The sequence below is a fragment of the Lycium barbarum genome, chromosome 4, assembly GCF_019175385.1.
Source record: "Lycium barbarum isolate Lr01 chromosome 4, ASM1917538v2, whole genome shotgun sequence".
NCBI classification, from domain to species: Eukaryota; Viridiplantae; Streptophyta; class Magnoliopsida; order Solanales; family Solanaceae; genus Lycium; species Lycium barbarum.
This window is the reverse complement of record NC_083340.1, coordinates 25218780-25224779: the sequence shown is the minus strand read 5'-3', so window position 1 is coordinate 25224779 and position 6000 is coordinate 25218780.

Below are 6000 nucleotides of genomic sequence, written 5' to 3'. Positions count from 1 at the left end.
CAATGATGGGTATTTTGTGATTGGGTTTGTGATTGTTATACAAATAATGGATTATTAGGGTTTAATTATTCTTCATTCTTCATTCATAATTAATGGTTGCAAACATTGATTAAAGCCATAAACCCTAAATTTATTTGGAAAAATAATTAGGGTTGGTAAGAATAATTAACAAGAACTCAAAGCTTTAAACCTTGTTTAATAAATTCACTTAGGAATAAGAGGAATTTACTTGGCATGATTAATCGTTCTTCATAATCACTTTCTTATATTTGGGAAAATCATAGAAAGATATAATCTTTATTTATTGGGAAATAGTAGAGATTCGCATAGAGATTAAGTGCATTCATATAATGATCCATTATAAGTATATCAAGATCAATACCCATGATCATATGCTCCATCTGACGGGGACACAACCTTAGTTTCTTTTACCATAAATATTTACCAAAGCAATAATTTAGCAACTAGTTATAGAAAAAAACAGCTTTTACACAACTTATCGGATTAAGACATTAGATCTAAAACTTAGCATCTACAAGTTTAGTAAACGTTTCACACCCTATTCCCTGTGGGATTCGACCCCAACCTTGTTGGGTTACTATATTTGACAACGTCCGCGTTATACCATTAATAGGTGTAATTTGAGCGTATCACCTGCCCGTTTTCTACCGCTAAATTCATCAATTGCACTATGGTACCGCGGTTGATTTCCTCCGCCTCAATTGAAGAGCCCAAATTGGCCAATGCATCGGCTTCGTTATTCTGCTCACTGGGTACATGTTGCATGGTCCATTCTTTAAACCGGTGTAATATCACCTCAGAGTTTTCCAAGTATCTTTGCATACGCTCATCCTTGACCTCGAAGACGCCATTTATCTGGTTAACGACTAAGAGAGAGTCGCATTTTTCTTCGACTATTTCGGCTCCCAGACTCTGAGCCAATTCCAAACCTGCAATCATAGCCTCATACTCGGTTTCATTGTTAGTCAATTTAATAGTTCTAATCAACTGTCTAATGGCATCACCGGCGGGGGTCTTAAGAACAATGCCCAACCCGGAACATTTTAGGTTCGAAGCCCCGTCTGTGTGTAAAGACCAGATAGCCGAAGCCTTTCCCGAGGTTAGCAAAAGTTCTTTATCAACCTCGGGAATCATGGCAGGGGTACAGTCTGCCACAAAATCGGCTAAGATTTGAGACTTAATGGATGTTCTAAGCTTATATTCGATATCATATCCGCTAATCTCTATGGCCCATTTGGTCAGTCTACCTGATAACTCTGGTTTATGCATGACATTTTTTAGTGGGTAAGTAGTTACTACACATATCGGATGGCAGTGAAAGTAAGGTTTCAGCTTTCTTGACGCACTTATCAATGCCAAAGCCAACTTTTCAAGGTGTGGATAACGAGTCTCCACATCCCCTAAAGTCCTACTCACATAATATATTAGGAATTGCGTACCTGCTTCTTCTCGGACCAAAACACCGCTTACCACTACCTCGGACATGGCAAGGTATAGAAATAACTGTTTGTCGGCCTTCAGTGTATGCAACAGAGGTGGGCTCGATAAGTATCTTTTTAATTCCTGCAAAGCCTTTTGAAATTTCGGTGTCTAGATGAAATCATTCTTCTTTCTCAGTAGTGAGAAGAAACGGTGACTCTTATCCGAAGACCTCGAAATGAAACGGCTCACTGCTGCTATTCTTCCGGTGAGCCTCTGCACGGCCTTGACGTTTTTCACCACCCCCAATATCCTCGATGGCTTTGATCTTGTCCCGGTTAATTTCAATTCCCCGGTTCGACACCATGAAGCCCAAATATTTGCCTGATCGGACACCGAAGGCACATTTCTCCGAGTTAAGCTTCATGTTTTATTTGCGAAGTACATCAAAGGTATCCTGTAAATGTTTCAAATGGTCCTCTGTTTCCAGGGACTTGACTAGCATGTCATCAATATAAACTTCCATTGTTTTCCCTATCTATTCTTCGAACATTTCATTAACTAGGCGTTGGTAAGTTGCTCCAGCATTTTTTAACCCGAATGGCATGATATTATAACAGTAAGTCCCGTATCGGGTAATAAAGGAGGTTTTCTCTTGATCTTTCGGGTGCATCCGAATCTGATTGTACCTGGAGTAAGCATCGAGAAAACTTAACATCTCATGCCCGGCCGTCGAGTCGATCATTCGAATAATATGAGGCATTGGGAACGAATCCTTCGGGCATGCTTTGTTCAGATCTTCATAATCAACACACAATCTAAACTTATTACCTTTCTTTGGCACCACAACTACATTAGCTAGCCAGTCCGGGTATTTTACCTCCTGGATAGAGCCTATTTTTAAGAGTTTTGTTACCTCATCTTTTACAAAAGCATGTTTAGACTCGGCCATTGGCCTCCTTTTCTGCTTCACCAGGGGAAATTTCCTATCGAAGCTGAGCTTATGAGTTATGACTTCTGGTGGTACACCTGTCATGTCTATATGGGACCACGCAAAACAATCGGCATTAGCTTGAAGATATTTAATTAACTTGTTCCTGAGCTCCGAGGTTAACCCCGTGCCTAGGTATACCTTTCTATCCAGTAGCTGTACGAACAAGATGATTTGCTCCAGCTCCTCCACGGTAGATTTGGTTGCATCCGAATCATCCGGTAATATAAACGACCTAGGCACGCCGAAATCGTCTTCACTAGCCGGGTCCATTTCCTTCTGCTCTGCTTTCGAACCCGTATTCTTTAATTTCTATTTGGTGTCCTTGCTTTCGATTGATTCATCACCTCTTTGATCCTGATTCTTTTGAAAGAGGGGTGCTTCCTCGACCGCGAACATTTCTCTTGCTACGGGTTGTTCGCCTCGGACAGTTTTATCCCTTCCGGGTTTGGGAACTTCAGCAACTGATGTAGTGTCGATGGCACTGCTCTCATGCTATGAATCTATGGTCTACCGAGTAAAGCATTATACTTCATATCTCCCTCGATGACATAGAATACCGTCTGTTATATGGTGCCGTCAATGTTGACCAGCAAAGAAATTTCTCCCTTCGTGGTTTCCCTTGCCATATTGAACCCACTGGGTACTCGGGCTACCGGTACAATCTGGTCGAGTAGCCTTAGCTGTTCTACCACTCTCCACCGGATGATGTTGGCCGAACTACCTGGGTCAATCAAAATACGTTTAACTTGTGATTTGAAAATAAGGATAGAAATTACCAATGCATCATTGTGCGGTTGAATGATGCCTTCTGCATCCTCGTTACTGAAGGAGATGGAACCCTCGGGTACATAGTCCCGGTTGCACTTCTCTCGTACAATGAAAACCTTTGTTCGCTTCATCACCGGCCCTCGTGAAGCATCTTCTCCCCCAACTATCATATTGATTACATATTGAGGTTCCACCGGCTCGGCTCGTTTGTGACTCTCCCTTTCTTTGTAGTGGTTTTTGGCTCGTTCACTCAGGAATTCTCGAAGGTGGCCATTCTTCAATAAACGAGCCACCTCCTCCCTTAATTGACTAGTCTTCAGTTTTGTGTCCATGGGTCTCATGATATTCGCACACCACGCTCGGGTACCGTTGACCCGGGTCTGACCTCAATGTCCTTGTCCATCTAGCCTCCGTGATACGGCCGATAGCTGAGACGAGGTCCGAGGTGTTGATGTTGAAGTTGTACTCTGATATCCCCGGTACGTCTTTGTTGCTAGCCGAACTCCCGGCATCACTTCTAAATGAGAGGCCTCGATTGTTTGACGGGCGTTCAGACCATTTATCGCCCCTACCCGAAAAGTGACTGGGGCCGACCCTAGATTTTTCTGAACTGAAGCTCTGTTTTTTCGAATGAGAGTATGGCCGGTACCTTTTCCTCGATGGTCGCGTCTCTGACTCGTAATTTTTCCTCGACCTCTCAGAGCTTTTGCTCTTATTTATAGGTCCTGGGAGAAGTTCGAGTTGGTCATCCTCTACTCGAATCTTTGATTCGTATCTATTATGAATATCCGCCCAAGTTACAGCCTCATACTCCAACAAGTTTTCTTTCAGTTTGAATGAAGCAGACGAGCTCCGAGGATTAATCCCTTTGGTGAAAGTTTGTGCAGCCTATTCTTCCGGAACCGGAGGGAGCTCCATCCGCTCCCTTTGGAAGCAGTTCACAAATTCTCATAACAACGCATCGTCTCTTTGGGCTATTCGGAAGATGTCCGCCTTTCGAGCTTGCACCTTTTTAACTCCGGCATGGGCTTTGATGAACGCATCTGCGAGCATTTCGAAGGAAGTGATGGGCTTTGATGAACACATCTGTGAGCATTTCGAAGGAAGTGATGGAATGCTTGGGCAGATGGTCATACCAGGTCAGCGCTCCTTTCGATAGTGTTTCCCCAAATTTTTTCAACAACACGGACTTAATTTCATCCTCTTCGACATCATTTCCTTTTATGGCACAGGTGTACGAAGTCACGTGCTCCTGCGGGTCCGTTGTACCATCGTATTTTGCGATATCCGGCATCTTGAACCTCTTCGGGATTGACTTCGGAGCCGCACTAGAAGGGAAAGGCCTTTGAATGTACCTCTTTGAATCTGGCCCTTTCAGAATCAGCGGAGCTCCCAGAATATTGTCCACCCGAGAGTTATACGTTTCCACCCTCTTCTCTGTTGAATCTACCCACTTTGCCAAGATCTCGAGCATTTTCAGAACTTCGGTGGACGATCCAGCTCCGGATCCATTACTCTCAACTACCCGTGTCTCATCCCTCCTTGGTTCGGTGACCCTATTTGACCTTACTGGAGCTGCCTTGTCATTTTTGCTCTGTAGCTGAGCTATTGCAATCCCCTATTCGGCTATGGCGGTCCCCTGTTCCTACAACATTTCAAATATTAAACGTAAGTTAATCTCATCCGGGGTATCCGGTGTTATCTGGCCTTGAGCCCGGGAAAAAGTAATTGAGTTATGAGTATTCAAGGGATCGGTGGCCGGAAAGGCGGCATTCTCCTGATTCACGGTATTCTACCGATTGAGGCCTTCTCTCGAATCAACAGAGTTTGGGTCGATTGGATCTGCAAGTAGGTTTCGTAACCCACTGTTCTCGTTTTCAGCCACAATTTCGTTGTTGTTGACATGACCGGACGGTCCGCTGCTTGCCATTTTGTCCCTTTTTTACCCAAATTAGCAGATTCCTCAATCAACAGGTAAAAGAAGGAAGAAGCAAAGATTAAAAACCACTATTATCCTAGCCCCACGGTGGGCGCCAAACTGTTTAACCCAGATTTGGGTAACAATTGAATTTGTAAGTGAGGTATAGGATATGTGGATGAATTTTAATCTATTTGGTCGGTATGAAATGTCTATGAATTTGTTTGTTGCAATATATATATATATATGTGTGTGCGTGATTGCTGTGAGAACGTGTATGTGATTGGTGATTTATGCCAAATATATATATATATATATATATATATATATATATATATATATATATATATATATATTAAGTAATATGTTATATTGAATGAATGAGTAAAGCTAAAGAACACCACAAATCCGGACCAATGTCAGAGAGAGAGAGAGCGCTTCAATATATTTTACTATTATAATGTTGAGATCTGAAAAAAGTTAACCCCTAAAAGGGGGAGAATGTCCTCTATTTATAGGTATGTCTTATGGGCCTTGAATACAATGCAAAGCCCTTATGAATAAAGAAACCCTAAAATAGATAAGGTAGGACTGTACGGTCTGACACCCATACGGTCGTCAGAACGGTTTCCTGACGCGTAGCCACATCGCATCCGGTTAACCGGACCAACGGACACGTTGATTGTGGATCGGTGTACCTGGACCAACGGACACGCTTTTCTAGTCTCGGGTCAATTGCATCCGGTACGATACCCCGGTGTGAAGAAAAGACTGAACATGCTCGTGCTCATTTGGACTTACCCTCGGCTTCGGACTCACCGGTCATACATTGACCCGGTTTTTGCCGTATACACATATGACAATGGAATTCTAGCTGATT